This window comes from Leucopleurus acutus (genome assembly GCF_964270905.1).
Source record: "Leucopleurus acutus genome assembly, chromosome: 11".
NCBI classification, from domain to species: Eukaryota; Metazoa; Chordata; class Mammalia; order Artiodactyla; family Delphinidae; genus Leucopleurus; species Leucopleurus acutus.
Window position 1 is genome coordinate 19,623,107 of NC_139152.1, and position 26,110 is coordinate 19,649,216.

General features: G+C 36.7%; 1 protein-coding gene across 16 annotated transcripts in view; it reads right to left on the minus strand.

Annotated features, from left to right (window-relative positions):
* Positions 1-26,110, minus strand: part of SOX5 (SRY-box transcription factor 5) — a 994,587-nt gene that overhangs the window by 266,550 nt on the left and 701,927 nt on the right. Inside the window, exon 1 of one of the 16 annotated variants that reach the window (XM_082849632.1) lies at positions 18,511-18,627. The exons of the other annotated variants lie outside the window; for them this stretch is intronic. The gene's annotated coding sequence lies outside the window, so the exon portion shown is untranslated. Of the gene's footprint in view, positions 1-18,510; positions 18,628-26,110 lie in introns of those variants that run through there. 16 annotated transcript variants of the gene reach the window in all.

Consider the following 26,110-nt stretch of genomic DNA (forward strand, 5'->3'; position numbering starts at 1 on the left):
CTTAGGGGAAACAAATAAGGTATTTTTGTTCATTTCACTATCTCTGCTACTACCATGTCCTCGCAATCCTGGTAAAGAAGATGATGGTTTTCACAATCTACCCTCAGCTATCGTAAGGAGAAAGCCCTCTTCAGGTAATATATGCTACAAATGTAAAATTCAAACTACTAGACATGGAACACACTTTAGGGGACATTTAATTCTCTTTTTACTTTTTTAAACATGAAACCTGATTCATGCTTTTATAAAGGGGCAAGTCAATGGATATTCACCATATAACTTTCATTAAAAACACTAGCCATTCAGATTCCTCATATATTTACTAACTCTGGAGTCGTCTATCTCAAAATATAACACATTCATAAAACATGATTCACTCATGGAAATCAACATGGTTTGGCTGTGTGATTATCATTAACACTGAAAAGTAGAATATTCAAAACGTTTACCCTAACCTTTGTCTTCCCAGGTACACAGGAAAGATAAGTGACAACTGTAGTTGTTTGTGAAATGTATGTGTTTCAACAGTACATTTCAATACAGTCCACATGAGCATCCTCCATGGGTTTGTATGCTATTTTAGGTGAAAGTAGAAATGCCCAATAGACAATTATTTATCTTAACTCTGATACTCACATGATTTACCATTTTACTTGCTTTCCTTTTTGTGTTCTTAATCCTCTGCCATCTGGCTTCAGACTAGATCAATAACTACCTGCTTATAAACCACATTATAGAATATTATACTGTTAACAACTAATACTCTAGCCATTCTCCTCCAATAGTCTTGAAACTACATAATTAACTAGAGGTGGAAATCCTTTCACAATGTATATGTATATCTTAAATATTTTACAGTTTTGTCAATTACAACTCAATAAAGCTGGGAAGAAAACCATAGAAAACTATATTCAATTCAAATTTAACTTTCCTGAAATTGTTCTTTCCTTGTTTTCTTCTCTCACTATTTTCTGTTACTCTCCTGAATGTGCCATAAGCAGGTGTACCACAAGATTCAGTCATCCTTCTCTCCTCTAAACTCTCTATCATAATCTCTTGCACTCAACCACTTCAACTATCACTACTATGTGAATGGTTTGCAAATTCTTACGTCCTTTCCTGACCTCTTTCAAATTCCAGTTTCTTACTAACTACTTGCCGAACATCTCAGTATTGCCCAGTGGTACCTCAAAATGGTTATGTCCAGAAGAGGACTCATCATCTGTCTCAACAAAGAATCAGGTCCGACTCTTGGTTTCTCCATTTCGTTTAATGGCGCCTACATATTGCCAGTCACTTTGCATCTTTAACTTCTCTCTGTTTTTGTCTTCACATAACATCTGCCATCACGTTTCATTAATTTTTACCCTTCAATAGTTCTGAAATTCTTACTTCCCTCTCAGTTCGTAAAGACAAAAACCTTGTTTAGGTCTTAACTGCCTCTGCTATAGAGCACTCTCATAGCCTCCTAACAAATCTCCCAATCTTTAATCCATCATTCTTTCATCAAATATTTAATACTAGGGCTTCCCTGGTGGCGCAGTGGTTGAGAGTCCGCCTGCCGATGCAGGGGACGCGGGTTCGTGCCCCGGTCCGGGAAGATCCCGCATGCCGCGGAGCGGCTGGGCCCGTGAGCCATGGCCGCTGAGCCTGCGCGTCCGGAGCCTGTGCTCCGCAACGGGAGAGGCCACAACAGTGAGAGGCCCGCATACCGCAAAAAAAAAAAAAAAAAAAAAAAAAAACCTTAATACTAATTTGCTATCTACCAAGTACTGTATTAGCCTTAGAACACAAAAATGAAATGATATAGTCCCTGCCTTCAAGACATTTATAGTCTAGTGGAGAAAGAGACTGTGAAATAGAGTGATTAAATGATATCAGGTATAAAAAGTAAATCTCATGTAAGGATAAAACAGGAGCACAGAGGCCAAATTTCTAACCAGCCTGACAAGAGGTAAGAAAATCCTTAGAAGAGGTAATGTTCAGCTGAATTTGAAAGGACTTATAAACATTATCCTGTAAAGTGAAGGGCTAAAAGCTTCATAAAGATGGTACAACAAGAATAATATCTCAGCAGTGTGAAAACCTATGATATGGTGACAAAACCTCAGATATGAATGTCTGTTCAGATAGAGCTGCCAGAAGAGGAAGACAGAGAGTTGTGACTTGAGTTTTGTTTGCTTAAATTTTATCCATTTAGCAAATAATTACTTTACCAAGCATCCAACATTTCACCAATCCCCTCATTCAATAAACAATAATTAGGCAACTATCATGTACTGAAGTCTGCTTCAGTACATGATATTTAGTAAATAAACAAGCTTCCTGGCCTCAAAATACTTAAAATCTCATGGAAGAAATAAGTATTACAAGGATTACAGTAAAATACAAGTTCTATAAAAAAGCAACATAAAATCCATTGTAGATACATCGTCTAAACTTGGGGCTAACTAATTACACTATCTTTAGTACCAACACTATCTATGGTACCTAAAATCCTATTAAAATGGAAAAAAAATCCATAGATATTGATCTATATCAGGACATCCATGACACTACTGTTCGTTAATCACCGTTAGCCAAAAGTAACTCAAGCAACTATGTAGTAAGGTGCAATAATAAATGATGAAAATGATTTTTGAGCTTTTCAATGCATTTCAACTCCTTAGTGTGGCATTTAGAGCTTCTCAAACCTGACCCTAAACTACATTTAGAATATAATTTGTTTTCCTTTCCTCGATTTATTTGTCCTATGTCTCCAGTAAACTTATTTATTTCCCCTGATGACACCTGATGCACTTAACCTCTGTGCGTTAAACTATTAAACTATTCACCCCAACCCAGCCCCCCTCGGCAAAGGCCTAGAGCGTCTTCCCCCACCTCTTCCTATTCAGATACTGGCCATCTTCAGTGACATCACTCTATCATGAAATAATCCATTTTTTTCTCCATCAAGATATCTCTGCCTTTTTTAACGGAATTTATCATTTCCTGATATCTGGCTTTTTCACTAGCTACCTATCATTGCATATAGCTATTGATACACTTGAAAAAAAAGTCTTCATCACAAGAATGTAATGTTTCATGTGATAAAGTTGGCATGTGACTTGTTTTATGTCACAGTATTTTGTGAGCCCAGCTGTTTAAAAGAGTCTGTGAAATGAATGAGGGAATGAATGAACTCATTCATTACTTCAAAAATTCATTCATATTAACTGTGCTCATCATATTACTTGAAGCTGTAAGAAATGATATAGTTTTAATGGATAATATTTTGCATCAGACAGCTCTAATTCAAGCCCTGCTTTTTCTAACTTTGTAGTCAATGTATTTAGCCCATCTAGACATCAGTTTTCTCTACTATAATGGCATATAGGTAGGTAAATAGGGAGATAGATAAAGAAAACGTATATAGTATATGATGCCTGAGAAAAAAAACTATATGCTCCATAAATGTTATTATGTTATTAAAAAGTAGCATTACTAAGGTTAGTAACATTCTTTCAAGCTAATCAAAATTAGTTTGTTATGACTTTTATGTTTCTATTTTCTACCATTAGAAGAGAAATGGGTTTATTCATTTTATACAGCCCCAATACAATGTCTTCACAATTTGATAGACAAGAATCAGACTGGTCTATGTAAATATACATAACAAAGTCAAGATTATCATCCAAGTGAAAGTTTTAGCAGCCTGCAAGTTTTCTATACACTGCTATCACTTCCTATTAATAACCTTGAAATTTAATATTTGAGTGAATAATTTATTGTATGTGCAGTTAAATTGTGAAATTTGCCTGATGAGACAGCGTAAAGCATTCGCTCACCACTCTTCTAAGGGGATTGTAGATACAGATAGAATACATCACTGTAATACATTCTTTGAATTTATGGAATTGGGAATATTTTAAGGTTTACATAGTTTTATGAGTAATTGCGTTTTTTTTTTTCTGGCAAAAGCCATAAGAAAAAAAGGCAAGTGGCAATCCTTTCAATTCTTTCTCTGTTTTGACTCACAATAATAGCCTTATAGAGCCAAGGAAAAGTGAGACTCTTCCATTTCCCTTCTTGGGTTTTTTTCTCTTCCATTAACCTTCCGTAGTTCAGTGGAAAATCAGTCTTCTACACTTAGACCTAACATTTCTCGGCACTGCTCCTAAGAATGGCGTGTGTGAGAAGGCACAGGGCTGGAATACAGAAGACACCCATGCTCCCAGAGTAAAGGTCAAGCGGATGCCCGGACGTCTTCTCTTCCCCAGTCTTGAGCACTCAGATGGGACGACTGGCTTTGACTGCAACACTCGGTTCCTAATAGGTGGTGGAGACATGTTTAACACTGACATAAATACAGAGGGGTTCACTTGAGTCAGCTTTACTCAAACATTTCTTTTGATCTTTGTTTTATAGCACTGGAATCAATGTAAAATGTAAACCAGAACCTGAGTGCTATTACAATGTAAAAATTATCCTTGTTCCATTAAAAAAATTTCCTACAGTGGTAGTAGTAAGAATAGTGACATGGATGGGAAAAGACAGAGTTTTATTTAGCAAATTGCAGTAATTTCTGGCTTTGTTTTTTAAACAATAGGGTGTTTGGCAAAACAGAGTCACAATCCCAGTAACAATGGAATACAAGTAACAATAAAACATCCACAAAGGGGCTTCCCTGGTGGCGCAGTCGTTGGGAATCCGCCTGCCGATGCAGGGGACACGGGTTCGAGCCCTGGTCCGGGAAGATCCCACATGCCGCGGAGCAACTAGGCCTGTGCACCACAACTACTGAGCCCACGCACCACAACTACTGAAGCCTGCGCGCCTAGAGCCAGTGCTCTGCAATAAGAGAGGCCACCGCAATGAGAAGCCTGCGCACCACAATGAAGAGTAGCCCTCACTCGCCACAACTAGAGAAAGCCCGCGTGCAGTGGCGAAGACACAACACAGCCAAAAATATAAATAAATAAATTTATTTATTAAAAAAAAATCCACAAACTATGTAGCTTTTCTAGTCACAAGGTACTGTAATCTTCCTAACGACTACACTTAGGCCAGGATCTGCATCTTCGGGCAACAAGATGGCATTCAGGGGCACACAGGCATTTTCTGCTACAAGGAAAAGGAGTGTGTTTGTTTTACTTTGCAATGGTCTCATCTTCCTTTCAGCACAATTTCCTACCTTTTTTTCCACATCAGATATCTACCCAGGGCCTTTAGGTCAACTTTTAGGTGTCCAGACTTCTCACTGAAGAGTCCATTTAGGTGGAGTGCCCTATGTCAATGCTTGTACAAACTAAGATTTGTATTCCTCTTTTATACTCCACTGTTTATTTTTGTATATCAACTTAAAATAGACTGTGGTTAAATAAATTCACAGCAATCTATGAATGGTCAGTTGGTTTATCTATCCATTTGTGCTTGTACTTTTAAGAGTGTTATGGGTTGAACTGCTGTCCACAAGGAAGTTATGCTGAAGCCCTAACACCTCGTGCTTGGGAATCTAACCTTATTTGGAAATAGGGTCTTTGCAGATTTAATCGAGTTAAGATGAGGTCGTTAGGGTGGGCCCTAATTCAATATGTCTGGGGTCCTTATAAGAAGATGGCCACGTAAAAGCACAGACACACAGAGAGAACGCCATGTGACAGCTGACGCAGAGATGAGAGTGATAGAGCTGCAAGCCAAGGAATGCCAAGGCTATGATCACCACCAGAAGCTAAGAAGAAGCAAGGAAGGATTCTACCGAGGCTCTGAGAGGGAGCATGGCTTTGCTGACACCCTGACTTCAGACTTTTAGCCTCCAGAATTGTGAAAGAGTAAATTTCCATTGTTTTAAGCCACCTAGTTTGTGGTACTTTGTTATGGCAGTCCTAGGAAACTAATACAAAGAGCATCTTATTAATTCAAATATGTTACAGTATTTTTGAGCAAAGCATGCCTCTTTCACAATTCAGACTCCTTATGTGTGTATGCTTGTGTGAGCAAAAGCATATTCTGTTTTTTCCTCTTTTTCGTCAAATTTTAAAGGGAGATATTCCCGCAAATACAGCTTTGGAAATAAAAGAAGCAAAGCTAACTCTATATTTCAATCTAATACCATTTTTATGTCTTTCCTATGGTCCTCTGTACTGCCCCCATCTCCACCCCATCACCTCTAATTTAGTGCCCACACATATATATTTCCTACATTTTTAATGACTCTTTCTTCCTATGTAAATTAATGTTTATAGAAACTAAAAGCAAAATCCATCAGTAATTCTTTTAGCATTACTAAAGATTGCTCATTTTTTAAAAGATCTAATTCCTAGTAATTAGTCAAATATTAATAGAAAACAGTCAAAGTAAATATCCAAAATGAAACATGTATTAATAACATATGTATGCTTTAGATAAGTATTTAATACTTAAAATAAATTTGTATACAAACACACATACATACTTTAAAAATACTATAATCCTATATTTGCTATTATGCAACTTTTTGAACTTAAAATATAAATCATGGATATCTTTCCATATCTCTATGGATAAATTTCCCTAATGTTTAATGATCTCACAGAAATCCATCTATGAATGCACAATAATATAGCTAGTCCCCTGACATTTAGAAAGTTTCTAATTTCTCTATAACAATAATGTCACAAACAATATAGTTACAAATTCTGGCATATGTAAAACCAGGTGTAATGGCATCCAAGTTAGGGTGTGTGTATGTGTGTGTATAATATCCTTCTGATGTATATGCCTCTTCACATACACACTCAAATTTCTACATGTGTATGCACAAAATATCTCTGCAGATACAAGGAGAAAACGTTACATGAATCATTCTAGAACTGAAATTGGGTGAGTGAAGAACAGGAGTAGGAAGGAGAAATATTTTCCATTATACACATTTTATTACATTTTTTACTATTTACCCTGTGCATGTAATATCCTCTCAAAAATTAGCTACACTTTCATAAATTAAAATGTGGAATCAGAAATTCCTTAGAAATTAATAAATGTAGAGCACAGTTATTCGACATCAGTATTATATAAATTCAAATAAAATATTTTAAGCTAACCAGAAATTTTATGACTGGTACCTTTTACTGAAAATTGTTTTCATTATTGATCTGATTATATTATCCTAAACACAAACAATTTAAAATTAATTTGTCACATATATTTATTTTTCTTTGGAAGCATACATTTTAACAGTAAAAACTAACCCAAATTTAGACTTTGTAAAAGAAACAGAAAACCTATAATTTTTCCATTTTACAATGTATAAGGTTAGGATAGGAGGAAAACTCATTGGTTCCAGATGGTTACATCAGTGGCAAATGAAAATCTTTTTTTTTAATAGAGTTGAGATTACTGCACATTTTTAGTGGGTTCCAATTGTTGATAATAGACTGAATTTCCTGATAGCCTTTCCTCTCCTCCACAATATTAGCTTTGAGTGCACACTAACTGAAAGAGATCTTAAATACTGAAACTGTGCTATAAATGCCTCTTATGATTTAAAATTTCAATAGGAGGAGATCTAGCTAGAAACCTTGTCTTTGGCCTGAAAGAGAAGTTACTCAAACTGTTAAAAAGTAACAAAATATTTTCCTGAATATTTCAGTGAGTGAAAGAAAAACCATAAATCTACCTGAAGCAACTATTGTTTCTGGAAACACAGAAATCATCACAAGCAGGTGCATTACTATCTCTGTCTCTTAACTTATCAGACCTCCCTCTTTTATGCTTTCCAAGTTGACTTATTGGTCACTGGATTAAAAACTCCAGGAAGTTATGTAACACACCACAGAATATAGATAGGAGTGGCATTCAGCACATGGTTTATTTATATACCACAAAACATGGCACCAGAGAGTCTTTGGAAATTATTGTTATTACGATCATTTCATGTGTGCAGCATCACAATACAAGCCCCTTTAAAAAACCCACAATTGTTACTCTACTGCATTCAGAAAGACACACGATGCAGGCTCAGATCTTGGCAACCTGTGAAAGTGCCCAGTCGAAAATTACTAACAGCTGGAGATGACAGTTGTTTTAACAGCTGAGCTGACAGGATTAATTTAAATGCACTGAAATCAAAAGTAGATAACACCTGTTTAGTCTTCTAGGTCCATTCGACAAGGTAGGCCAAAGGAAAAATGCAGAGCCAGAATTGTGTCTCTTTCTCTCCTCGAAGGACAGAGGGGCTTCAGAGAAGAATGTCACCTTTTTGATGGAGGTGGGGTAGATTTCAGCAGCAGGGGGCTGGTCAGGCTTTATCAGTTTTTAACATCTGGTTCCTATAATATACCTCCTTCCCTTTTTTCCTTCTCTGTCCAAGGTCTTTGACCCAAACCCAACAGTGGATAGAGATCACTAGATTTCAAAGCTACGGCTACTCGCTACAGCTCCCTAGAAATTCTCTTGGGTTAATTAATGTATTCTCTTTGAGCTTCATGGCCACAGCCACAGAAGAGCTGCTTTTTTTTTTCTTCCCTTTTTGTCTTTGGATCCAAGATATATCATGTCATACAGGAGTCTGCATTTCACACGGCTGCCAAAAAAATTATTCGGAGTTGGTTTTTGTGTAGGATATTTGTCAATAGTGGATTGTTTTAATCTAAAAACAAAAAAAGAAATATTAAATAAAAATGTTGAATTGAAGAATAACGAAAAAATGGTTTCCTTTGTATGGGTGGGGATGGTAGAATACTGTGATTTCCTCAAAAGGTGCGTGTAAGCCTAGATTTATATGCTCTTATGAACACAAGTACATAAATGAAACAAAATCAGACTGGAAGCAGAAGTGTTTATTTTGCTTCCCTTCCAGGAATGAGGATCTAAATTTACTCGAGGAACATAAAGACTATTTTCTCTCACACAGAGGAATATTTTGGCCTAATATTAAGAATCCTAACATGTACAAATCAAAAACTGTTCTATTCAAATACTGTGCCAAAATTATACTAATATCATTTACAGGGAACACACAATATATGGAATGATTCTGAGTAGACACAAAGTTTGCCCTTCAGAATTTTAACAAATTCTATACTGCCCAATTTAGAAGAAAATATACTTCTATCCGGTGAAGCAGGGGAAGGAAATATCTTCAGGATTAAGGCTGCTTCTTTCTTAGCCAGCTCCGGATTTTGAAAAGCGCAAAACATAAGGATTTTATGTTTATCTGACTTACAGCCAAAATAAAGAGATAAGACAATAATGATTTTTTTTTCTCATTTGGGGAAAATAAATGCGCATAAGCTATTTTGAGGAGGCAAGATTTTTGAAAATTCAGAAACTTTGGAGCTTTTAAAATTGTCAATAGCGATGTACATTTAAAGGAGGAGCATGATTTAGAATCTTGGTTAATTACGGAAAATGCAAGATGATACACTTTAGGGGTAGGCCAACTTCTAGGCATATAGTACTTCTAGCTTTCCTATTTCATAAAAATAAGTTCTGTATTAGAAATACTTAAAAAAAGAAAACATCTGTAGTAATCCAGAAACTTCTTAAAACACTCTAATTAAGAAAGAAAAAAAAGCATCTCTCTCTTAACCTCAGAACAATATAAATATGTGAATGGCTTATCCAACAACTCAAAACAAAACCCAGTTTTTAAAGTGCCTTAATTTTAATAAAAGTGAGCTGTTTATAATTTCCATATATTTGGGAATTTTAAAGGCATACCTCTGTTATTGTTTTCTAGTTTAATTTCATTGTTGCCTAAGAACATACTTTATATATTTTCTATTCTTTAAAATTTTTCCTTCGTTCTGTTAATGAGCTATATTACATTCATTGATTTTCATATGTCGAACCATCCTGCATTTCAGGAATAAATCTCCCACTTAGTCACTAAAAAAAAAAAAAAAAAAAAAAAAGTGCCTTAAGTTTGTTCACTCACTAAAAAAAAAAAAGTGCAGTAAAAGCATAGCCATTCTAAATAAGGGGAAACTGTTCTTATTATTCCAAATAATTTGCAATTGTATTGGGATTTTTTAAATCTTTGAGACGCAAATAATTGTATTCCATGAAATCAACTGCAATAATATTTTTTTAAAAGCAAAGAAATAAATTACTATTGGTATATTTTCTACATATAACACCTGATCAGTATCTAAAATTGTATGATAGAGTATAGCTACTTATAGCATACATTTTTATTTTTATTAATAATCTAATAGCAGGTCAACATACATATTAACTCTGGTGTGACTGAGGCTTTTGTCAACATCAAAGTTATGACTGTGTTATGGACAGTAAAAGTGCAATGACATACTTTAAATACTTTGGGTCAAAATATGTACAGCAATAATTTGTTCTTCTCGGTAGTTTCTTAGAGCAATTTCCAAAGAAAAAACAGAGATGGAAATGTTTTTTCAGAAAGAAACATTTATGCTTTAAAGGACAATCTGTTATATTGTACTACTTATTAGATCTCTTTAGAGAAAGACACAAGAAGAAAATTTCAAACCTAGAAATAACATGAGCCAGGCCAAAACCAAACTGAAGGGGAATTTTAAGAAGTATAGGTTGCTTATTGTTTGTTTTCTTCATATCCAATATCTTTATTTGGGATGGAGGGAGAGGAAATGGTGACTCCACAGAGTTTAAAACCTGAATTATCAAAATCCCACTTACTAGTGAATAGCTCTGCCTAAAAAGATGAATATTGACATACTATATCTAAGAAAAATATACGCTTCTCATAAAATGTACATGAAAATGCTTCTATTTGAAAGCATCTAAACAGAGTATGTAACATAAAGAATAAAAAGATAAGACAGATAGTGACCTTCAAGTGGAAGTTACTGTGAGAATTAAAAGAAATTATTTGCTAAATGATGTGAAGAAAAATACCTCAAACTGTATTGCATTTTTCTCTTATACTCAGTTCTGTCTTAAAATAAAAATCACACCTTTTGCGAAAATGTAACTGTATTTCTAAAGCATTAGGTTCCAAGTTTTGGGGTTTTTTTTTTGGTTTTTCTGTTTTACAGTTATTTCAAAGTTTTTGGTCTATTGGGTATACAAACAATAATTGTTGATCTATTCAGTCTAATGATAGAGTCTTCAACTTCTATAAAATAAAGAACAATTTCTTCCCTGCTTTTTATCTCTTTACACAACTCAGAGACTCAAAGAAGATAATTACAAACAATGCCTGAAGAACGGTTCAGTTAATGTTAATTTATACAACAAACTAATTACTACCAAATGGTAAAAATCACATGTGGAAGTCCCTCTCTCCCACACACAGAACTAAACCAGCAGCCATCTGTCTCAGCCTGGGGAGAGCTCAGGGACACCCAAAGATGATAAGGAAAAGGAAGGGTGCAGAAGCATCGGCTCGCTCACCTACATAAAAAATCACAGAATTTTTCCGAACATTGAATGTTTTCAGGAAACCAAAAAGCAAACATATAGAAAGAAGGCGTTTCAAATGTCTTTTGATAAAAGCACATGTTGTTCTGTAATCATCATCGCAGGTAGAAACCTATCTTCAGCAAGTAAATGCTTATTTTGTTTTAGACACAAACTATGTATTTTTTAAACTGTCATTCCTCATCCATGTACCATTTTGCTATAGAAGAAAGAGCATGCATACTTGCATCTTCGTAAGGAAGTTAATAATTTCTGAGTTCTAGAATGTGTATGTCTATACACAACAATTAGTAAAATAGCCTCCTTATACATTACGAATGTAACTTGACAGTTGATTGCTAAATTATTCTTATTGAAATAAGTTCATACATTTTAACAAACAATGCTACCAATATTTTGACATTTAATTAGGCCATAATTATATCAAATGCAGCAAAATAAGGGAAATATTTTTCCTTTAAAATCACACGGTGAATCTTGACATTTAAGCAACAGTAGATTTTTCAGATGAAAAAAAATCCAAATGGGAATGTAAGAGTATTAAAATGTTTTTTATTTTTTAAATTAAAAGAATATTTATTCATAGATGTGCTTCAGCTATGCTTTTAATAACATTCAGAATTCCAAATAGAGAAATAGGGTCTTGGCAAATGTGTGTTCAGTGAAAAACAGAATGAGGAAACTGGAAGTAGTAGCAATAATACTAATTTCCCCTAACACATATCCCTTGTAGAATTAAAAATGTTTTACACATTGCATGTTCTGACCTCATTGAAATTGGTTCTCTTGAATTGCCCTTTATATACTTGCTGGTAGCTGACCTGATTCAATGATAGACCATATAGCAAACACTGAAGCAAGTGGGTTTATAGGAAATTTATTCTCTTCCACAGTGAGATGTCCCATACTGAAGGGTTGTAGCACTTCAATAGGCGATTCCTATAGAAGGCAATGGAAAAGATTGTACAAAGCAGCAGGACCTTAATACTACAAGTGAGGAGACTCTGCAAAATTCTCTATTTATTAAGTTATTTCTTGAGGCTATTTCATAAAAGTTGACACAGAACCTCTAGAAAATATTGTTTTCTGAAGTTCTTCAGAGATACACATACATTTTCCACTTCCTTTAGCAGCTTTTAATGGAAACATTAAAAGAACATTTTAGTTCTTTTACCTGTACTATGTTTATGGGCTATGTGATGATCAATTTTACTCAGGAATATTCTCATGGAAGTACGAATATTTTAAAACAAAAGTCTAATTTTGTTTGCCTTTTAAAATAGCTTAGAAATAGGTACAAATTGCAAGAAAGGTTTTCATCCAAAGAATCTTTATGTTGTGATATTTTCATTCAAGATACCTTTATCACTGTCCAAGATTATAGCGGGCACCCCTATTAGAATTAAAGAAGTCACTTTAGAGATATAAGGACTCTGTAACTCTCAAAATCTATAAAATAAGGTGTACAGGTTGGTTATCAACACTGCTCTTTATCTCCCTTGCAGTATCTCTGGAGAGGCAGGTTCATATAAGAGAGAGAGGCATGATTTAAAAAAAAGAGAAGTAAACATAGGACAATTCAGGATTCTAGCAAAAACTAACATTAAAATATCTGCCTTTCATTATTTGGACAAAATTTTCACTCAAAGCAATGCAAATAAATTATAAGCCATAAGTCTTACAACAAAAGATCTTATCTTCTCTCCCAATGCCTTAGTACTAGAGATTCATAGTACAGACCAACAGCAAACTTTATTTCTATTTGGATTACTACAGAACACCTAATCAACACCAATGATTAACCTGGTATATAACAGCTTAGTGAGAGTTCACTGTTCTGTTCTTCTTCTTGCTCATATTTCTTAATAAAATATGAGCTCTCCACAATTCTGTTTTTTTAACTTCTTTTGCATATTGACTTAATAAAACATTAATATATTGCTAGAATTTTATATCTAGAAAGAACTATAAAACTCACCTAATGAAATAATTTTATTTTCAAATAAAGGAAAATGAAGCATTTGTCCAAGGTTACCCAGATAATGATAGAGGAAAATCTAGCATCTGAATCTTCATAATTCAGTATTTCCTTTACTAGACTTCCTTTCAGAAGAGAGCTGGAAACCCTGGGGTGGATGCCTTGCTTCAGGTCGGAGATCACTTATTCAACCATTCAATTAACTCGTTGAATTAGGAGTCACTGTGCTAGGAACTCTGGATAATGGGGTGACCAAGACTCTGTTCCTGCCCTCTAAGACAGGGGTTGGCAGACTATCTGTAAAGGGCCAGGGAGCAAATATTTCAGGCTTCGTAGGCTATACTAATCAACTCTACCATTACATCACAAAAGTACATTACAGGACACTACCTCCATACGTAAATGAATGAGCATGGCGCTGTTCTAATAAAACGTTATTTAAAGATACAAATTTAAATTTCACATAATGTTCACATGTCGTAAAGTAGTCTTCTCTTGAAGGCTCGCAGCCTAGATTTGGCCTACAGGTCACAGTTTGCCAACCACTGCTTTAGGAGGTCAAAATCCAGTGGAGGGGAGAGAGAATACAATTTCTTAAGGGAGGGAGGATGGGGGCAATTAGAGTTAGCAGAAAATTTCTGGTAGGGGTGAAACCAACTAAGTATTCAGAATGAATGGCCATAACCCAGGTGCGAAGTAAGGTAAAAGGCATTGCAAACAGACATCATATGCAAAGAGAAGCATGGTAGCTGTGAAAAGCCATAGGCAATTTGGCTTTACTAGAACAAAAGTCATAAAGAGTGATGTAGGGAATGGTAGGAAATGAGAAAAGAGGCTGGAGAGTAAGACAGGAAGCGAGCTCACTGCAGCTGCAGGCTGACCCACCCACCCAGTTTAATATAGGTCTCTGCGAGACCCAATAAAATATATAGGATGGCGCAAATAGCACATCACATGCCAACTGAGGCCCTTTTTCCACTCTTGAGAAGAAATTAAATGTCTACTTCCACATCCCGAGGCTGCTCCACCATTGTCTCTTTTTCTTTGGGCAAATAATTTAAGAAAAATATGGACTGCATTTTATTAACTGCCACATGACATGTGAGGATGTCAGGAAAAATGTATTAATACTTGCTTCTATGTGTACCTGTTATATACTTGTATGTCTTAGAATTCAAGCAGTTTTGTTTAAAATTGAGGTTATACAAATGCTGGAGAGGGTGTGCAGGAAAGGGAATCCTCCTTCACTGTTGAGGATGTTGGTGCAGCCACTGTGGAAACAGTATGGAGGTTCCTCAGAAAACTAAAAATAGAATTACCATAGGATCCAGCAATCCCACTCCTGGGCATACATCCAGACAAAACTATAATTCAAAAAGATACATGCACCTCTATGTTCAAAGCAGCACTATTCACAATAGCCAAGACATGGAAACAACCTAAATGTCCATCGACAGATGAATGGATAAAGAAGACGTGGTACGTATATACAATGGAATACTACTCAGCCATAAAAAAGAATGAAATTGGGTCATTTGTAGAGATGTGGACGGACCTAGAGTCTGTCATACAGAGTGAAGTAAGCCAGAAAGAGAAAGACAAATACCATATGATATCACTTATGTGTGGAATCTAAAATGTAACACAAATGAACCTATCTATGAAACAGAAACAGAATCAGGGACATAGAGAATAGACTGGGGTTGCCAAGGAGGAGGGGTGTGGAAGAGGAATGGATTTGGAGTTTGGGAGTAGCAGATGCAAACTGGTATATATAGAATGGATAAAGAACAAGGTCCTACTGTATAGCACGGGGAACTATATTCAATATCCTATGATAAACCATAATGGAAAGGAATATGAAAAAGAATGTATATATATATGTATAACTGAATCACTCTGTTGTACAGCAGTAAGGTTATAGGGCTTCCCTGGTGGCGCAGTGAATGAGAGTCTGCCTGCCGATGCAGGGGACACGGGTTCGTGCCCCGGTCCGGGAAGATCCCACATGCCGTGGAGCGGCTGGGCCCGTGAGCCATGGCCGCTGAGCCTGCGCGTCCGGAGCCTGTGCTCCGCAACGGGAGAGGCCACAACAGTGAGGCCTGCGTACCGCAAAAAAGAAAACAAAAAAATGAGGTTATAATTACAGAGTAAACAACGTTTTGGCTAAGCGTTTAAATTTTGAGAATGGATCAGTACATGAATCAGGAACTTACAAAGCTAAGTGTATTTTAGCTCTCTGCATAAGGTTTAGGCTATGCACCCATTATTAGTACCATGATTTTGGCTCAACTTTCCAAAGACCATTCTGCTAAAACAAGAATTCAAAGATAATATCCTCTACTATTTTAGTGAATAAAGGCTAAAGATGGATAAAGGGGAAATAATACGTTATACGTATAGGCTTATTAGCTTGAGAACCTGGGGGGGAAGCAATTAGAATATCTCCTTAGGGTTGTACATTTTTCCCAGAAAGCTGTGGATAAGCAGAAATCAATAACCTGAAAATATCCAGAAAAGATGAGATGATGAGGAAAACAACATTAAAAGAAGTTATGTCATAGTTGGCTTCCCTGGTGGCGCAGTGGTTAAGAATCCACTGGCCAACGCAGGGGACACGGGTTCGAGCCCCGGTCCGGGAAGATCCCACATGCGGCGGAGCAACAAAGCCCATGCGCCACAACTACTGAGCCTGCGCTCTAGAGCCTGCGAGCCACAGCTACTGAAGGCCACGCACCTAGAGCCCGTGCTCCACAACAAGAGAAGCCACCGCAATGAGAAGCCCGCGCACTGCAACGAAGAGTAGCCCCCGCTCACCGCAACTAGAGGAAGCCTGTGTACAGCAGCAAAGACCCAATGAAGCCAAAAATACTAAATAAATAATTTTTTTTTAAAAGAAGTTATGTCATAGAGAGAGAGATCCAGTGAATACTGTAACAGCTTTCTGCTCCAGCATGTAAACAGGATTGGCTAAAGCAGTCATAATAGCCACATGACCTCCACAGGTGACATAAACAAAGATATGTCCATCAATATGTAAATACTAATTCAATTTAGAGGATAAATAATTATAGGCACTAATTATATGCTCACTTGTGGTGTAAGGCCACCCCCTCTACTTACAGAGCCTCCAGTACCCCCTCACTCACAGTGCCTTTTACCATGAAGTCACATGGTTTGTTTCCCCAAAAAAACCATGAGCAAATTAAGGACAGGAACTGTGTCTTTGATCTCTGTCCTCATTCACCTATAAAATAACTAGCATATAATAGAACCTCAATAAGTGTTTTCTGTCAGAACGAGAGAAAAGAGTGAATAGGAGAGCAAACAGAAAACAAAGGGATTACAGAGAAAGGAGGTATTGACTCTCTTGGGTATCAAGAGAGACTTTACACAGGATGTTAGCAGGAGTCCAAAGGTAATGAAAAAATAAAACAAAACAGAATGGGAGGTTCTGTTCTGTACTGAGATCCTTATCTGTGTATTTTCTTTTTGTCAAAATTTGTTCTAGGCCAAAATTTTTTAGTTTAGAGATTGACTGAGATAAGTGCTCCTAAAATCTAATTATAACTTATTATATTTATTGTATGTGTGTGTGTGTGTGTGTGTGTGTGTGTGTGTATTCTTTAATTCTAGGGAAATTTTGGAGATCTAACAGAGTTGGCAAGATTTTTTTCCTGTGTATGTGAGCATAGATGTAGATAAAAATAACTGACAGTGATAGAGATTTAATATTTCTTTAATGCTGTCTTCAAAAGCAATTATTAGACACTATTTCAGAAGGGGTCACATTGTTTGAAATTTAGATAAACCATTTCAAAAGGCAGTATTTCCCTATTTAATGGAATATACTTTGAAACTTGCAAATCTTCTTAATTTGAATATCTTAAATTTAGAAAACAAAAGAAAAATTCATGGAGAGAAAAAACAAGGACTCTCAGGTTTACTATGCTTTTGACTTAAATATTCTCTATTAACCCCCAACTACAATATTCTTGAAGTGAAAAAGATGTGCTAAAAAAATACACAACTTCAATTTATCTTCAGTTCTTTTGGTTCCTTCTTAATGATGCCCATGAGCCGGAAGGAGAAAAGACTAAATAAGCACAACAGCGAGGTGGCCATCCTCCGTCTGGCAACTCAGGACAAGCGGAGCTAAACTAAAGCGCTGAGGCAGCAAAACCAGCACACGTCTAATCCTGGTCCATTTTACTCTGCCACTGGACATGACTTCTGCCGGGAGTCTGGAGTGCTGTCCTGTATGTGAAGGCTGAGAACCGACCTCTCCTACTCACAGGGTGCTGCTCTCAACATTGCTACCTCCCTGTTTAGGTGTTTTCCTTCCCTGAAACATGGCATCTCGACAGAGGTGAAAAATACATAAGAGTGCCGGAGCAAAGACTGAAGCAGAAACATTAGGGTTAAAAAACAGAGATAGAAAACAAAACTCCAAAGGGAGAAGGGTGCATTTTGTTCATTTCTACCACTTTCTGCTTCCAAGTCTTCCATTTGACTAATGTCACATGATGGTGTATAAACTTTTCATGCAAATTTCTACAAAGCATAACTTCTCAGAAAAGAAAGGCCTATGAAACAGAGATTTAATTCATCTTGAAACAGCAAATCATTTCTTATCTATTAACACACAAAATACCAGCCTAGAAGCACTGTCCTGTTATAATAAACAGACGTCTTCAATTACGACATGCTCTCCCAGCTACTGATCTCTTCCGTAATTATACTATGCAATGAGCACGGCACTGATATTATATTAATATGTAGGGAGGAGAGAACTTAAACACAAATTAAATCAAGGCTCAATATTTCAGTGAAACTTATATAGGACTGAGAACAAATGGCCTGTTTCTTAGAAGGAAGTAAAAAGATGATTTTATAATATCTCATTTTCTACTTCTAATTAAAAAGTTTAGAAATGAAATCTGTCTTAGACTTCTAGTCTCTTAACTGTCCATTTCAAACAAATTAGATAAAACTGTTTATGTTTCATAATCACCTGTACTTGTCATATTAACAGCAATAACAATCTTCAAAAAAACATTTCATATAGACAGGTTGCAAAGAAAAGAGAATGGCAAATAGAAAACTTTTTTCTACAGACAAAAGGATAAAGTTCAAGAAAAGGTTCCTCTCACCCTTTTGCAGAACTGTCAAACAACTTATCTTGACCAAGAATAGCACACAGTAAACACACCAAACAAAAGAAATGATGAAAGATGTATTTACTTGTTCAGGGCTTTTATTTTTCTTTCTATTTCATATACACCCACTGAACAGTCTGCATTGTGTTAATAAATAACCAGTAGCAACCTAAGTGAACAGAGGAGGGGTTTCTATGATGCTGTCAGGTACCAGACAGTTGCTTGGCACTGTTGATACAGTACTCTACACGTGAGTTGTATGACCACATATAAAAGAGAGCATATAGGTTAATGGATGGATCCTTTTACCTCTTAGATACAATGGGAGGAAAGGAAGAAAAGTTGTAAAAAAAAAAAAATGGTTAGCTTTTTGGAATTGTCCAACCCTTTCAATTTGGAAAGGAACAAATCAATTTTACGGACCATGTCCTGCCAGAGTAATCTTTTACCAGATAACTTGCTGTAGTTATTTGGAAATCTGCTAAACTGTAACTCCAAACTCTTCAACACTTAAGTGATTTTTTCAAGTTGTTTCCAATGTTGGCTCCATGCTTTATTCCATATATATGAATTCAAATTTGAAATATTCTGAAGAAAATTTTCTGTTTCTATTTTCTAAAATATGAAAAAATGTCCAAATAATATGCATGAATTGGAACTAAAATCCATAAGCTCAGTGATCAGCGTGTTAAAAGTTTACCTCATTTATGACATTAAATACTCAAACAAGAAAGCTACTCTGTTTCGTCAGCCTGACACATTTTCAGTGTTTTGAGCTTAACTCTTCATTAAAGTTTGTTTCCAAATGTTCCGTGACAGTCTTTCCAAAAGCCACGATCAAAGTCTAACATAAATGAAAATAAGCTAAAGCCAGAAAACATCAGAGTAAAAGTGAAATTACACACACACACACACACACACACACACACACACACACGTACGTGTGTGTGTATGTATATGTATATATTTATTTATTACTTATTGTCTCATAAATGGTTTCTACATGATATGTAGATGACCTGAAAAGATATATGAATAAAAGTCGGCTTTCAAATTCAGGGCATAAAGAAAGGGCATTAGCTCTGAATTCTACATAATATCTTCCCCTCAGTGTCAAACTCCATCATCCAAAAGTGGGAGCACGGAGCACAATCTGGTATCCGAAGATTATCGACATGGAGGAAAGACTATCTTAATCAACCCAAATATCCAGGTCATATGCTCATCCTGTTCTGCCCTAGCCTCATTGCTCCCTCACGATCTTGGCCATATTTTTCTTCAACATTAAGGGTGGTTAAGGAGGGCACACTGGGAGTCCTTGAGGTCTCAGAACTCTGGGAGCAGGTGGCAAAGGAAACTCTGAGTGAGCTCTCCACCGACTCTAGTGCTGTCCGTGCCTTCCCCATAAGCAACTCCTATTAAAAAAAAAAGACCAAGCATCCACTAGAACAAAACCAAGCAGGCCCATTTAATTAGGGCATTTGCTTGATATCCACTTCTTCATGTGAAACACACAGACACATGGGCCTAGGAGGTCTGATTAATTTTAATATGCACAGTCGTGACAAGTGCCTCAGGGGTAACTGAGTGAAAAGCACACACGCGCGCAAACACACAAAATCCTCCAGCTAGTCGAGTCTGACAAATCAGCTTCGGAAAAATGCTGTGTGTGTTCCCCAGATTAGAGTGTTAAGATTCAGCAAGGGCCTGAACCTTTAATGTGAGGGAACAGAGGCCTCAGAAACAGGTGGCTGGCTCTTCACTCTTGAATAAGTGATATCTCCAAAAGCTGTGGCACGCGAGCCGCAAGAAGGTCTGGCACCCTCCCCTAATGTCCATGTCCAGCCTGGGTCAATGGGTGTTTTTTAAGTGCTCCCTGCATTATAACTCAAAGTCTGGACCCGAGGGTTTTAGTTATGGACAAGGAAAACAGGGGTACCTCATTTATCTGAAAGGTTTAGGAAATATTAGAAACATCTGTGTGGAGACAAGTTTGCAATGATTTTCACAGTAGGTAAACTGTGTGGAGACAAGTTTGCAATGATTTTCACAGTAGGTAAACTCACGTATAAGCAGGAATCAAATAGTACTCTTCTTGTATAACAGATAGCCACCTGAAAAAAGAAGGCCACCTTGATTGTTCACAGAAGGGTGAGCATTAAGGACATGGTCTTAAATATGATTACATTTTATTAACGAAAGTACAAGTTCTAATTGAAAAGAAAAATGTAAGCTTGCTTGGCCGAATGGGATCCTTGTACAGATAGCCCTGGATCTCAGCTCAGGGACCTCCTACTCTGAAGAAGATCCCCCAAAGGCAATCCCTGAGCCGTTACAATCCAAGTCAGAAGGTCTTCTGAGAAAGTATAAATTAATTTTCTGTAACACTTAATGAAATCAACAACATCAAGATAAACCGCTGTGATGGATACCGCTTGAAACGAAGATGAGGGTGAATACGTTTCACTCTAGTGTTGAAAGATTACAAGGCTTCAGACTCAGTGTACTCTGTGCTAAAGTTAAAACACTTATTCCTAAAGACATCGGTTCTACAGCATTTGAGGGTGTCTTCTTGTCCTGACCTTTAAAAAATAAACTCTTTTCTTTATCATCATTTTATGAGTGTCAATTTCCATACAGGGGTGCCTTGGAAAAGGGTGCCTGGAAGTTCGACTCCAGCAGGCTCAGCAAGAAGAGACATTTTCCAGTGACAGACTGCATAGACGAACCCGTAGCCACAATGCATTAGGAGTAGCCTCCAACAGCGGTGGGAGTGTGAGGAACAAAACTGAAAAGGGCTCAACTGAAAAGTACACTTGTTTGTCCTTCAGTGCAACAGCACTTACAAAACCTCTTCAACGTGTACTTTGTCAAAAGGACAGTGAGTAACTAAACAAAAGCAACTCAAACCTCTGCCAATTAAAGTATCTTTAGGCTTTTCCCCTGATCCGTTCCAGTTTTTATTTTTCCCACCTCATCAAATGTGGCTTTAAAATAAGAGTGAATTTCAAAGTGAATTTCAATACTCTTGATTTAACGGAATGCTTTGGGATTTTGAATTTAGGAAAGCCAATCTCCATAATTTCCTTATAAAAATAATAAGTAAAAAGTTGGTAAAGTTAGGGGGTAATTTTGAATTTCAATTTCAACTTATCTGTTAATGTAATATGGTTCAGTTTAAATTCTAAAGGGCTGCTCAACAACAGACATTTAAAGTAAAAGAGGAGGCGTTGTGATTTCTAACGTAAACGCAAACACTCGGTGCCTGTAGGGATGTTCACAAGGCCAAATACCATGCACCAGGGGCCCATCTTTTCCACAGAATAATTATATATAACGCCGTGGCACAGATGGAAATACACTGCTTATAATATCTACTTTAGGACCCCTAAAATACATCTTAAAACAAGGAGAAAAAGCTTTATGTCCATTTAGAGAATCTAATGGGTCTATATGTCAACACATTTGTAATAGAAATTAGAAGTCCATTAACACATAATTATTTGGGGGGAAAAAAACACAAGTAAAGTACCACAGAAGGTACAAGCAACTAAATTGAATAATTTTCAATAGATGTGACAGAAGCAAATATCAAAAAGATACATTACACAAGGATATTCATACATATTTTTAAGTTTTAAGACAGCATCATTCATGACCAAGAATTTACACTTTTTTGTTTCATAAACGTACAGTTATAAACTTAAAAAGTGTCCAGCCCAACCCTAGAAATGGTATACATGGAGTTAAGAGGAAGTTTTTTGGCCTTTGCCACTGAGAATTTGTAGTATACTGACTGCATGGTGTCAGGGTGATATCCACTGAACAATATTCCCTGCTGTATCTGCTGGAGAGAAAGAAAGAGAAAGAGACAGAGAGACAGACAGTCAGGCAGAGACAGAGACGGAGACAGACAGAGCGAGAGAGAAAATTGATGACAATAAAACTCCCAATATTTTCTTCACCCAGTGATGGTCTCCGGTCTTCAGGTGACTCTGAGGGTGAAGTCTTGAGATCTGTCACAATATATACTTTTCCAAACTCATTCCATTATTTTATTAGTTCTTACAAAAAGAGAACTTTTTTGTGAAGTCTGTACTAAAAGCAATGAACTGTTTCATGCAAAGTAACACTGGGTGACTTTGGTAGTAATAGGTTATGCCTTTAGGGTCTTGTAATATAAAATTGTGAGCAAAGATTTTTTTGAAGAAGTTCAGGAAAAAGTCCCAATTGTGTAAATGATGACAAAGCCTAGTTCTAGTAGAAACAAAATTTCACAAATAAATGCAGTATCTCACACACAAGGGGTACACTCATCATGGTGTAACAATTTTGGAGGTGTGGGCATCATACTCTAAGAAGGAAGAACAGTGACAGATACAGATGCTAAATAAAACCAAGCATATGTGGGATCAGAAAGGAGGACTACACACATACCCACGTGTACACACAAAAGGAATGAAAAGAAAAAAAATCAAAATAGGGGAGGAAGGAAGAACAAATGAGAGAAAGCTAAAATCTTAGAAAATTATGAAACTTTTGGCCAAGGGAGCCTTCAATTATCTTTGTCTTCAGTACACATTCACATTTACTGTAGAAATAAGAATATAAGAAATCCACAAACCCAATGTTCAATTGCTTCTCCTAGTCTCATATTGGTCACATTTTGCAATGTTATCCGTATCAATATGGAGAAATCTTCTTTCTTTTTGAAAAGTAATTCTTCAGGTACAAACTTGCCTAACCATATTTTATTTAGGGAAATTTATATAAATAAACTTCAAAACAACTAGCTATCCTAGGATTTTTATGAATGTTGGGTTTGTCGTTTTTGTTGTGGATTACATATCCTAAATTTCCAGAATTTTGCAGGTCTGAACCAGAATTTTTCAGTACATGTAAGTATCCTGGGAAAGCATCGCTGGAGCCATATAATGTTTCTGGTATGCCTAAAGTAACAATGTTTCTAACCAGCCAAGATGTGGTAATGACAATAACTGGGACAATTCCAAGTTGGTTATAATTTATAAAGTACTTTCATGTGCATTACCTCATTTGTTTCCTTTAACAACCCTCTGAAGAAAGTAGGGCAGTTAGATTTGCCAACAGAGGACAGATATTTATTACATTAACACAATTACTACAGCAATTTAAAGGCAGGTAAATATAATGTCTTTTATAATATAAATTATAAGGTAGATGCTCAGTTTAATGCAAAGAAATGCTTATTTAAATTTAAAAGCTGCATTTCCCTCAAATGTGGCAAAACAGATACAATGGCGTTCCCAAATATTGCTAAATACTTGTAAGTTAATGCTTCAAAACTGATCAGAGACTAAACTATATTGATATATATCTTACACACAGTAATCAGTGACAGAACCAGGACTGCAACTCAAACCCTGACTCAGTGCAGTTACCCTTTTTCATCATAAATTGATTTGAAAGTCAGATAAGAACGACGAACTAGGTCTCAAAAAACGCACAAATATACATATTTTCCCCATTCTGCATACAATTTCTAGGATTTATAAGCCCTCTGAAGGAACTCCTGAATCCTGAGTTTGGAAACTCCCCTTGAGGGAACATCTTAGAGTCCCTGAAAGACTGGAGGGAACAAGGAAGGAGTTGAGTCAGTTACTTTTCTTTGACTACAGGCCTCCGGAGATGAACTGTGGGGGGGTGGGGTGGGGTGGTGGAGTGATAGATCCAACTGTAGCCTGTTAGCATCTTGAGCTCATCGTAAGAAATAATAACCCTCTCTCCCATGCCAGCTCTGTCCTAGAAAAGAGTGCTGGTCTCCATTATGATGAAACACTATTAAAGAACCATTTACAGCATCGAATTCTGGAAAATTATTCACAGATCAATTCACTTTTTACTTTGCCCATAGCAGTGGGGGGAAATTGTAATCTGTGGCCACAAATTCATAGATAATGCCAATATATTAGCAATACTACAGTTATTTCAAAGATTAGTGTGACCATAAAATATATAAAGTTTTTGCTACGTGTGTATTCTAGTTTTGTATCCTGGATCTTAATACCTAGCTTTGTGACCGGGGACAATACTTTAACCTCTAAGTCACAGGAAGAATTTAAAGTAATGATCTCAAAGATTCAATAATGACAAGAAGGATGGAAAGGCCAAGATGAATGAGATAAACAGGTAGGGAGGTTAACTGAGTAGGACATGAGAAAAGAGGGCAGTGAAAACAGAAGGTGGGCACTTCCCTGGTGGCCCAGCGGTTGGGAATCTACCTGCCAATGCAGGGGACAAGGGTTCAATCCCTGTTCCGGGAGGATCCCACATGCCTCGGAGCAACTAAGCCCATGGGCCACAACTGCTGAGCCTGCGCTGTAGAGCCTGCGAGCTACAACTACTGAGCCCACGTGCTGCAACTACTGAAGCCCGCGTGCCTAGAGCCCATGCTCCACAACAAGAGAAGCCACTGCAATGAGAAGCCCTCACACCACAACAAAGAGTAGCCCCAGCTTGCCACAACTAGAGAAAGCTTGTGAGCAGTAACAAGGAGCCAATGCAGCCAAAAATAAATAAATAATTTAAAAAAAAAAAAAAAACAGAAGGCGAGCAATGAAATCTACTCAATTTTTAGGGGAGTGTTAGCAAAGGCTAAAAATGTCAATTAGTGGGTGGACCGTCATCCACAGGTAACACAATCACCTACTATGGATCAAGTTCATTATTAGGAAGCGGAGAGACACAGATAATCAAACCAAGAACTCATTTCAACGTTCACATACTTACAGCTGTGGAAGACAGCAGGTAAATAAACAATGGTGGTAATGTGGTCAGAACTAACAGGGATGAGTTATGTTAGCAGTGTAGACTAAACCAAATTCTGACAAAGGTGTTCAGAGAAGGCGTTAAGTCTTAAAGGTTGCATATAAATTCATTAGGTGGATAAGACAGGGTATGATATTTAAGGCAGAGGAAACTGCATATGAAAAGGCAGAGTAGTATTAAAAATACAGAGTGTTGAGAGAACTGCATGCAGTTTCTTTAATAAAGACAGCATGAGAACATGTACCTTAGAGAATGGTGGAAAGTAATGTTAAGGGGATTAAAGGGTCAGGTCTTGCGTTCAATGCCAAGTAGTTTTGTGGAGGAAAAGAAGTTCGTTCTAATTCTAGTTCCTCCATATGACAAGAACATGAACAAGTTACTAAAACTTGATTTTTAATTTTTAAGATAAGTAATAATACCAGCTTCGGAGTTTCTGAGGATTAAATGAGGTAGCTCACATAACATCTGGCAGAAGGGTCATGTATTTATTAAGGTCTTCCCTCTCCTTTTCCCAAGACAGCAGGGTAACACTGAAGCAGTATAAACGTCCTTTCAACAAATATTTTAAATATTTAGTATGTGCACTATCCTCACCCTTAAGGCATTTAATACAGGGGAAGAAACTTGACAAATAAGTGGACAGTCACAATACAGTTAAGTAACTAACAATGGAGGGAGGCAAGTAACAGTTCTTAAAAAGATGAAAAAGTTAATGCAGTGAGTGTAAATAACTCTTTCTAGCAACTTGGACTTGGAGAAATGAGGAACAGAATTACAGATAGAGGGG